The following is an 11,906-nucleotide window of genomic DNA, read 5'->3' as shown; positions in this document are numbered from 1 at the left end:
TTTGATTTGAAACTGTCTCATTGCTATATGTTTATCAATAAAACTTTGAAAAGAAAAACAAAAAGATCTAGGGTCCTGGGGACATGGGTCAGTGGAATAAGCACTTCCCTAGCAAGCGCAACAGCCTGAGTTCAATTCCTGGTTCCATAAGCTTAAGTGACTGACTAGTATCCTCATTCTCTGGAACAACCTGGTAAAAGAAAGTTCTCATTGGGCTGGTGAGATGGCTCAGTGGTCTAAAGCACCTACTTAGAACAAGCTTAAGGGACTGCAGTTCAATCCCCCAGCACCACAGCACCACATGCCAGCCAGCCTCGCCCCCTAGTGGGCTGAGCTGGCCACACACACACACACACACACACACACACACAAAATAAATAAATAAATAAATAAATAAATAAATAAATTTTTAAAAAAAGAAAGTTCTCATTTTTCTAGCAATGACACTGTACATTAAAATTATTTTACATTACATGACCCACTGATGTTGTGAGCTGATGTCTTATATACCCTTGACCTCTCTTAAGACTATAAAAAGACGGTTTTTCAAAAGATATCCCTATGTCTCTTTTAGAGCAGTCAGGGCAAGATTTTTCAGTCTCTGCATAGGCAGCATCAGTGCCCCTCCTCACCCGGAAGACACTCAGCCTGCTAGATATCATATATGTGAGTTCATATTCCTCAAAATCAAATAATGAATTCTAAAGAACAACAGGGGTTAAGAGTCAGAAAATTTTATTGAGAGAGATAGCTCCTGAGAGACAGAAAGTTATCTAAAAGTGAGATGCAAACAAGTCAACTTCTTAAAGGAAGTTTTTCATAAAGAAAAATCATGAGGTGGGTACAACATGGGTCAAACCTATGATCAACCAACAAGATTACAAGTACAACTGTTTAGGTAATATTGATCCAATGGAGAAGCAGGCCATATAGCAACTGTACAAGAAGAAAGATCTTCTCTAAGAAGGGATGAATCAGGGGCTCTTGGTCACCCATCAGGGTATGTCTATATAGACTTTATGGGATGAGGTGATATCAATTATTTCATGGAGAAGTATGTAGGCCTGGTCACTCCATAATTATTTTGAGGCCTGTCTTCCAACAGATGAACCTCTGGCCACAGTTGTAATATGTTCTCATTCTCTGGATTGACTCCCTTGAGGGCCTAGCCCTGTCTGACAACCTATAATATTTTCACCTAACTTAGTTGTCTATAATAGTAGGATAGAAGAAATAAAATCTAGAAAGAAAGGAAATAAGGCATCTGGCAAGTACAAGGTCATGAGTTCAATTCCTGTACCAAGAAACAATGAAAGGTGGAAAGAAATTATGACATTAAAATTGTTCTTAACTGAAGCTTTAAAACACAAAAGTTACTCGCCTTTTTTTCCTTACAGGAAACTCATTCAAAAAATATTCTTGAAGATATTAAAGAAAATAAGCCTATAATTTTAGACCCTGAAACTGTCATTTTCACTTGCAACTTGTGCTTCCTCCACCCTTAAGGAAGAAGCAATATTGGCAAACAGCAAACATCATACCTTCAAACATATAAATGGCTTGTATAGTAACCTGAAAGATAATGATCCATAGCATAGATTGCTCATTTTGAAGACACTCCCTTAAATATATCTAACTTTACCTCACAACATGTCTTCTTTCTATGAGCACCCAAACTCTACTCTTGAGCGCGTCCTAAAATCTCTGTCTAGTAAATCCCTTTCATATCACTTACTGGTGCATTCTGAAAATTCTTTTTCCATGATAGAAGTCAGTGAAGCCACAAATTTATATTACATTATATTTATATGTTACTTATTTCAGCCTGGGGACCCTCAGACCCAGCCTATTGATAAACCCAGAATTCTAGAAGGCAGAGGCAGAAGTCTTACAAGTTCAAGACCAACCAAGGCAATTTAGATCCTCTCTTAAAATTAATAGCTGGAAGGTAGCATGATGCAAAGGCCCTGAATTATAAACCCAGTGCTGCCTACCTGTAAAACATGGATATTGAGAAGAGTAAGGAAGCTAAGCAGTTTGCACAAAGGAGAAAAGGACTAAAGCATCTCCTTGGGTCCAGCCTCTTCTTATGCTTGCATTTAAAAAAAAAAACAATAGCACAAATCCATTTTTACTTTCCATTCATTTAAATCCTTGAGGGGTCCAACAGATTAGCTATCCAATGACCTTCACAGGAAGGTTGCTTCTGAAGTTGGTATGAACCATGAATCTGTTTCCATGGGCCCAAGTTACCTTTCCCCAGATCATTCTGGTTTTGTTTGGTTTGCCACCTGGAATCACTGTATTGTTTTTAACTTATTATATATAAGCACATCTCTTGCCCAAGTAGAAGTCAGTTTCATTGTGGGCATAAACACCTTCAATTTTAAGAAGAGCTGTGTGTTCCCTTTGGTTCCACAGATCTCTCTTATAGCCAGTAAAAATGGTCTTGCATGACAGTTTGCCAAATGAATATGCATTTTAGAAGTACTGTTCACAGTAGGCTTTCCCAGGCTCCAAGATGGCAGAAAGAGATGCTACCTTTGTATTTTTTGAACTATGTTTGCTTGAAGGTTTTTATTCTGTTTTGTTTTCACTGTGCTACAGAAAACTCTTGTCATTATCATTAACATTTGTATCTAGGGAGAGAATTCTGGGCAACCTGCAGGACTGGTAAGCTCTGACTCTTAGCTCCCATCACACAGGCATGTAGCTTGGGCTGGTGAGGGTCCAACATTTTAAGAATTAAGGAAGGCCCCGAGCAGCCCACTAGGACTCTGGAGAAATGTGATCTCTGGGCCCAGCACAGGCAGGTGTGGAGTTTTCCTGGCACCATTTAAGATCTTTGGAGAGACCCTGAGTGGCCTGTGGGACTAATAAGCTCTGACCATCAACCCCCAGCACTCAGGTATGGGGCTCGTACTGGTGCTCATCCAACATTTTCAGAACTAAGGAAGACCCTGAACAGCCCACCAGGACTCTGGAGAGCTGCTATCGGTGGGCCAAATACACACAGGCACATGGAACTTTCCTGGAGCATGATCCATCCATTTAAGAAATTAGGAAGACTCTGGGTGACCTGCAGGACTCTGGCAAGTTACACCAAAGGCTCCCAACACACAAATGTGGAGATTGTGCTGGCACTGGCCCATCACTGTAAGAACTGAGGATTCTAGGTGGCCCAAGCGATCCTGGTGAATCCAGCCATCAAGCACTGCCCACACTGAAGCTTTGTTGAGTATCAGCTAGTCATGCCCACTAGTAGTAAGAGCCTTGGTGAGTCCAACTCTGCTCCCCACTGTAGTAGAAACCTTAACAACACATGCCTCACCACTCTCCCACCACTGCTAAATCTGGGTGACTGCTGGAAACATCAAAAATGCCAAAATGTAGGAGCAAAAAAGCAATCTCAATGCTCCCTCCCACTCAGATCAAATCCAGGAGACAAAGCAATATAAGAACTTGGAAACCACACACTTGAAATTTCTGAAATGCTAACAACTGAAGTAAAGAAACAAGTCTACCAGGCTATAGAAGAAATAAGATCCAAAATAATCTCTCAGGTCCAAAAAGAAATGAAAACACTCATGTAAGAATTGATCAGCGAGGCTAAAGAAGACAAAGGTAAAAAAAAAATAGAAGAGAATAGAAAAATGATGGAAACATTGAATGAACAATACAGGAAAGAATTTCAGACCTCAAAAACAGCAGTGTAGCTAATGGAAAACAAAGCAAGCCCAAATAAATTATCTTAATGCTGCACTTCAAGTTCCTTCAGAAAGAAGAGCAAGTCAAGCCCAAAGCCAAAAGAAGGCAGGGAATTATAAAGATTAGAACAGAAATTAATGCAATGGAGATAAGAAAACAATACAAAGAATAACTGAATCAAAGAGTTGGTTCTTTGAAAGAATAAATAAAATCGATAACCCCTAGCCAAACTCATTTAAAAAGGAAAGAAGAAAACAAATTCATGCAATAAAGACTGAAAGGAAAAAATCACTACAAACCCTAGAGAAATTCAGAAGATCATCAATACCTACTTTCAAAACCTTTATTCTCACAGGATGGAAAGCAAAGAGGAAATGAACAGTTTCCTAGATATATATGAAATGTCAAAGCTAAGTCAAGAAGATATACAAACTCTGAATAACCCAGTAACAGGAAAAAAATTGAAATGTAATTGAAAACCTATCAACAAAGAAAAGTCTAGGTCCTGCTGGATTCACAGCTGAATTGTATGAAACATTTAGAGACAGTTTAATGCCAACTTTTCTCAAACACTACAATGAAAATGAAAGAGAACTAGTTCTTCCAAACTCATTCCTGGAGTCAAGTATTACATTGCTGTCAAAACCAGAGAAAGATCCAGCAAAAAAGAGAACTACTGGCCAATCTCTCTAATGAATACAGACACAAAATTCCTCAATAAAATACTAGCAAGTAGAATGCAGCCAATCATCAAGAAGATTGCAAATGATGACCAAGTGGGATTCCTCCCAGGAATGAGAGATGGTTCAACATATGCAAATCCATAAATGTAATACACCATATCAATAGAGCCCAAACAAAAACCACATGATCATCTCAATAGATGCAGAAAAAACTTCTGACATAGTCCAACACTCATTCATGATAAAAAAAAATAACCCTGCAAAGAATCAGAATAGATGGTCTATATCTCAAACTGATAAAATGATCTAGGTGAAACCAACAGCCAACATCATACTAAAGGAGCAAAAACTGGAGGTCTTCACTTTAAAATCAGGAAAAAGACAAGGATGTCCACTGTATCCACTCCTATTCAATATAGTTCTGGAAACATTAGCCAGATCAATTAGACAAGAGAGAGAAATAAAAGGAATAAGGCTTGGAAAAAAAGAAGTCAAATTGTCTTTACTCATAGATGACATTACACTCTCCATAGAGGATCCCAAAAACTCCACCAAGTGTCTTATAAATTTAATCACCAATTCAGTAATGTAGCAGGATGCAAAGTCAACACCCAAAAATCAGTGACATTTTTGTATACAAACAATGAACTGAAAGAGAGAAATCGGGGAAACCATACCTTTCACAATAACATTTTCAAAAATGCAATACTTTAGCAATCAATCTCACAAAGGAGGGCCGGCCAAATAGCTCAGTGGATTTAAGCTTGTGCAAGCAGGCACAGGGGCTGGAGGTTCTATCCTGGGGCCTGCCTTGATGGCCCCGCCCCCGGGCGTGCACTGAGATGGCGATTGAGGCTGGGAGTGGTGGCACGCACCTGTAATCCCAGCACTTGGGAGGCTGTAAATGGGTGGATCACTATGAGTCCGATCTAATAGTCAGACCCTGAACACAGTGTAGACCCTTCCCTAAAATACAAAAAAAAGCTCACAAAGGAAGTAAAAGAGTTATATAGTGAAAATTAAGGTACTTTGAGAAAAGAGATTGAAGAGTATTTGAGAAAATGGAAAGATATTCCATGTTCTTGGATAGGAAGACCCAACATTATGCAAATGACCATACTCCGAAAATTGTTATACAGATTCAATGCAATCCCAATTAAAATATCATTAGCATATCTCACAAAGCTAGAAAGAGCTTTCTGCAAATTCATTTGGAACCAGAAGAGAACCAGAATACCAAAAGCAATCCTGGGAAACAAAAGAAAGGCAGGAGGTATCACAGTCCCCGGCCTGAAAATATACTATACAGCTACTGTGATAAAATCAACATAGTACTGGCATGGAGACAGACCTGAGGATCAATGTAACAGATGAGAAGATGATACAACTACAAACACACTCAGCAACCTTATCTTTGATAAAGAGGCCAACATGTTCACTGCAAGAAAGATAGCCTCTTTAATAAATGGTGTTGGTAAAGCTGGCATTCCACATGCCAAAGGCTAAAACCAGACACCTCTATGTCACCATGCACAAAACTACAGTCAAAATGGATCAAAGATTTAAATATTCAAATAGAAATACTAAATCTTCTGGAGGAAAATGTGGGTAGAAATTTTAAAGATATAGAGATAGGTAGAGAGTTCATGAATAAAAACCAAGCTGCACAAGAAATACTTCAAAGAATCTGTAACTGGGGTGTCATTGCTTTGAAAAGTTTCTGCACTTCAAAGCAAATCTCCAACAAACTAAATAGAAAAGCCACAAACTAGGAAAAAAATTATAGCAAATTGTCACTTCAACAAAGTCCTTCAATCTAGAACATACAAAGAATTTTTAAAAGTCAGGCCCCTGAAATTCATAGACCCAATCCAAAACTGGGCATCCAAGATGAATACACACTTTTCAAAGGAAAAAATATGAATGGCAAATAAATATAAGAAAAAATGATCAACATCATTGGTCATTCGAGAAATGCAAATTAAACAACTGAGATTCTATCTCACCCCAGAAAAAATGGCTAACATGAAGTCAGCCAATAACAAATGCTGGAGGGGCTGTGGAGAAAAAGAACTTCTCCACTTTTGTGAGGCGTGCATACTGGTACAACCACTATGGAAATCAGTATGGAGATTTGTTAAAAAGCTAGGATTGGAGATCCCATTCAAGTTAGCTATTCCTCTCCTGGGTATTTTTCCCGAAGAACTGAAAACATCATACCACAGATATATAAGTACAGCAACGTTTGTAGCAGCGCAATTTGTCATAGCTAAATCCTGGAAATAGCCCTGATTTCCATCAACCGAGGATAAAGAAGATGTGGTATTTTTATACAATAGACTATTACTCAGCTATAAAGCAGGATGAATTTGAATCTTTTGTCAGTAAATGGATGCAACTAGAGACCATACTCTTAAGTGAAATAAATCAGACCCGCATGTGCAAACATTGCATTGTCCCCTTAGTGTAAGAACCTGAAAGAGAAAATGGAATATGAAGGGTATAACAGATACCAGGAAAGTGTTACTTAGTTGAGAATGATAGAAAAGAGAGTGGGAGAAGGAGATATACCTATGTATATAAACAGAATGGTTTAGACAACTGTACTGTGGATTTCTGTTGATCTCTGGAAAGGAGAAGTTAGTGCTTATTTTGTTTTGTCTCCTTTTTTCAATTGTTGGTACTTTTTCTCTTCCTAATTTTTTACACATTTCTTTTTTCCTTTCTTCTTACAATTTTGCATGCAAATATCTGGTAGCATGAATAACTGGTTGGAAGACAATACTATGTATTACAGCAAGTACTGTGAAATTCATATTACTTTGTTAAGTGAAATACTGTATCCCTTGAATTTTTTCTGTTTTAATACTACTTTGTCCCCTCTTTAAAAAATAAAAAATGAAAAACATTTGTATCCAGCAATAGCCCACTTTAGTCCTAATAGTTCAAAAGTCATACTCTACCAGGAAGCCACTAGCATGACCTTCAGTTCTTCACTTCAATATTAGTACCTTGAGAACAATGGTTCTTCTCAGCTCTATTTGCCTACCAACACCCCTATAAAAAATAACAGTGAAAGCAACAATATAAAAATCAACAATAATAGTATTTAATTCATGTAGTATTTAGTACCTCCCAGGTACCATTCTAAGCAACTTGCATACATTAACACAATAAAATTACAGAATGGTAATCCAGCCACCTACAGCGACTGAGAGTCGACTTACTAAAACAGAGTTCTAGATAGAAATAAATTATAAATACACAGCTGGGGAGATAGCGCAGCGGGCTAAGAACCTGCCTGGCAATACAAGGACCTGGTTTCAATCCCTAGTACCACATGCCGTGCTGGCCCCCAAACCCCAGGCATGCCATGTGGGCCACCAAGGCCAGACACTGTGGCACACACCTGTAATCCCAATGCTGGAGAGACTGAGACAGGAGGATCACTAGGAGTCCAAGCTGCATAGGGAGACCCTGTATTAATATAAATAAATAAATAAATAAATAAAACATCCTGCCCAGAAAAATCAAAATTTAAGTCCAGCCTTGGGCTACATAATAAATTCAAGGAAGGGTCAGCCAAATGGCTCAGCAGATTAAAGTGCCTGCAAGCAGGCACAGGGGTTGGGGGTTCAATGCCTGGGCCTGCCATGCTGGCCCTGCCCCTGGAGCATGCTGAGATGACAATTGAGAGTGGGCATGGTGGCACACCCCTGTAATCCCAGCTTTTGGGAGGCTATAAACAGGTGGATCACTACAAGCCCAACCTAGTAGAGATTACAGGCGTGTACCACCGTACCCGGTTTCTGTGACTAGCTCAGCATGTCCAGGCATAGGGCATGTCCAGGCCCTGGTCCTCCTGGGCAAGTTAGACTTGTATAGTGAGACCTTGCCTCAGAAAATCAACTGAAGGGCCAGAGAGATAGTTCAGTGGACTAAGCACTTGTTTTGGCAAGCAAAGTGACTGGGGTTCAATCCCTGGTCCTGTATGCCACTCATGGTGGCACAGCCTGCAATCTCAGCACAGGGGAGGTTGAAAACAGGGGGATCACCACGAGTCTAAGCTGCATAGTGAGACCCTGTATCAAATACATAAATAAAAAAAATCAACTTAATATACTGCCTTGTCAAGCAGGCTCTAATTTAGCATTGTACAGTACAATAGCCAGTAGCCACATAATAGGATTGAGCAATTAAAATGTGATAAGTACTACTGAGAAGCTGAACTTTTCTTAATATTTAAGATTAATCAGCTTAAATTTAAATAACTATGTGGTTACTAGCTGCCTTACTAAATATCATATCTATAGCTCAAGATTTAGTAAAATGTTTCTCTAATGGGTAAAATGGATTCAAAATCCTTTAAAACTCTTTAAAAATGTAAAAACTACAGTTAATTTAAATACTGTACAGAATACAAGGTGTATTTGAGCCACAGGAACCTTCTTAGCAGACCTCTGCTGTAGTCTTTTAGAAGTGAGGACAAATGTAAACAAGTATCCAATAGGAAGCTAAAATTATTTTATCTCTGAAATAATGAACTTAAAAATATTACTTATTGCAACCTATGTGCATCTATTACATTGTACTACCTAAATTTGTGTAACTAGTTAATTAAAAGTAATAAGAACAAAGAGAAAAGCAAAAAAATAATCACAATCTCCTATTTTTTATTCCTTTACTCAAGAACGTTCATTATATTTCTTTGCCAATATGATTAAGTCCACAATCCCAATTATAGCATAAATTTTTAGGAAATGTGGAGCAAACAATCACAGTAAAATCTTTGGTATGGTTCAGGATGTTGTCAGAGCCAACATCATTTTTGCAAAACTGAAGGGTTTGGATCTAGCTACATCAATGTTTGTGAAACTGGTAGTCATGAGCTCCTACAATAAACTTTACTTACCTAATTACAGCTTTGCTCTTATTCTGCTGCACTAAAATGCTTGTTGACTTATCTATAACCCCGACTATATTTTTTGAATTTTGTGTAGCATCAAGTTCACTTGTTTGATATTTACATTCTATCACCAAGCCTTGTACCTGGTATGGTAGGCACTCAATAATGATTTGTTCAGTAAACGAATAAGAAAAATAGATACCTGTATTTATCAGATTATCTTTGCAGCTACTCATTTGTTCATTTATTGACCTAACAGACATATACCAGGTAATGTTACAGTCACTAAGAAAACACGAATTAAAAAATTATTGTTGAGAATTATTTACATTCTCCTTCCAGTGACAAAAGAAATAGGTAGAATACATTAATAATACATATCAAATAGTGATAACTAAAATTAAAAAATTCCAGGAAGGTGGTAGAGAGTTTCTGGGTAGTAAATTATAATTTAAAATAAGATGGCCAAAAGCTTTCACTCAATATATAATATCTAAACCAAAATGTCTAGGTATATAAGGGAGAGAAACATGTAGACATCTGGAAAATTATGTTCAAGACACAAGTAACAAGAACAAATGTTTTAATATTACTTAATATACACTGTGTTCACGAAATAAGAGAGCTAACACAGCTACGTCAACATGATCAAGACAGGAGATGAAATTTGAAATTAAGAGGACAAGACTATGGCGCAGACTATGTTATCAAATGAAAAGCTGCTGAATGGCCATGACCCATCCACATGGCTGACACTGACAAAGGATCTACAATCTGAGGTACAGGATCTCAGGATAAATAATGAGGGGATTTGACTGACCTTATCAGATCCAAAAGCTACAACTCTTGTTGCATAGGTCTTGCTTTATCTTGGTCTTAACCATCCAGCAGAAAAGTATAAAAACGAAGTATAAGAAGTAAAGCCATGCTGTTATGTTGAGCTGTGGGGGGCTTAGGTCAACATTCAGGTCAACAATTCCAGTCAAGAGGAAGACCCAATACTATTATGGACTACTGGACTATTTTGGAATATTTTGCTGAGTTCACACATCTATAATATTCAAATGACAGAACTAAACAAAAAAGGGTATACAGATGAATGTCCATTTTGTATTTGTGTATTCAAAATGGTTAGGATAGATATATAGCTACATTCTCTTAATGAATAGAGGGATTTGTTGTAATAGTGTTTGTAAATAGGATATCATGTCTTCATATTGTACAGCAAATAACCACTAGGAAGAGAGTATGCAATGTGTTAATTATTGACACTGTCATACCAATTTGATTTGAAACTGTCTCATTGCTATTTGTCTCTCAATAAAATTATGGAAAAAATAAATAAATAAATAAAAGCTGATGGAAAGTTTTGAGAACTGTCAAGATTGGCCATACATCTTAACAGGACCACTGTGGTACTGCTGCACAGAGAATTTGTTAAGAAAAGGTTTTAGTGGGGCCAGGGAGATAGCTCAGTAGAATAAGCACTTGCCTGGCAAATGCTAGGACCTGAGTTCAATACCCAGTTCTGACAAAAAAAAAGAAAAGGTTTTAGAGGAACAAGAGAAACAATAAAACAGGTAAAAGGGCTACTGTAAGTGATGATACCTTTTCTGGGGTTTGTAATTGTAGTGATGTTCAGTGAGATCTATTTTAAAGATAAAACAATGAAAATTTCCTAAAGAATGGGAATATGATGGATATAAGCTTGAGAAAAATGAATCAAAACTAATCTGAGCAACTGAAACGACAGAATCTTCATTTCTAAAGACTGAGAAGACTGCAAGGAGAAGCAAGTTTGGGGAAAAGATCAGGAGCTGTTGCTCTAAGTTTGAGATGCCTTTTCAACATACTGGGGCAGGATAAAAGAAATAAAGATAGCTAGAATGGAGACAAAAATCATAAAAACTGTACTTTTAAAAAAACCTGCAGATTTACTCCACTTCCCACCCCAATTCCTATGCATCTCAAAAACAATAAGCTTGTAACTGTGCTGTAGGCCTGTGCCTTTCAGCTGTGAACTGCACTCCCTCTTACCTATCTCCAGTCTCAAGAAAGCACACTATTAAGGGGGCAGCATATCTCACCTTTAAATGCATGTAAAGAGTTTGCACTTTAACACAGCCTTCTCAGATGGGTGATCTGACAAGAACCTGGAAGACAAATAATAACATACTACATAATGGAAGTGAAAATTGTGTGGGACAGCCACTCATAAAGAAGGCTAAAACATTTGGAGTCAAATGCCCCTTAAAGACTTCCTTGACTTATTCTTGAATGATAGGTGAAGTACAAAGAACAGCAACTGAAGAGGCGTTAAAGAGAAGTTAAAGAGAAGATCTCAGGAAACAAATTATAAGAGGTTTTAAAGCCTTTAAGCCTAGCCAATTGCATTAGAAATAACTAAACTATTGACACATAAAAAGAACAAGTATTTCTTTTTCAACAATTTTGAGCTCATTTGAAGAGATTTTGAGAAATAAGTCAATTCAACTGAACACATAGTTCTGGTCAAGGAACACCGAAAGATAAAGATTAAATAATAGCTGGGTATAATTCCAGCTACTTAAAAGGCTAAAGCAAGACAGTTACACAATTCAAACCAGCCT

General features: G+C 37.6%; 1 pseudogene; it reads left to right on the top strand.

Moving 5' to 3' along the window:
- LOC101573966 overlaps nt 1-11,617 on the top strand; it is a 20,841-nt pseudogene extending 9,224 nt beyond the window's left edge.
- The last annotated feature ends 289 nt before the right edge of the window (nt 11,618-11,906 follow it).

Source organism: Octodon degus, unplaced genomic scaffold (assembly GCF_000260255.1).
Source record: "Octodon degus isolate 3935 unplaced genomic scaffold, OctDeg1.0 scaffold00211, whole genome shotgun sequence".
Taxonomy (NCBI): domain Eukaryota; kingdom Metazoa; phylum Chordata; class Mammalia; order Rodentia; family Octodontidae; genus Octodon; species Octodon degus.
This window is presented reverse-complemented; position numbering and strand designations above follow the sequence as displayed.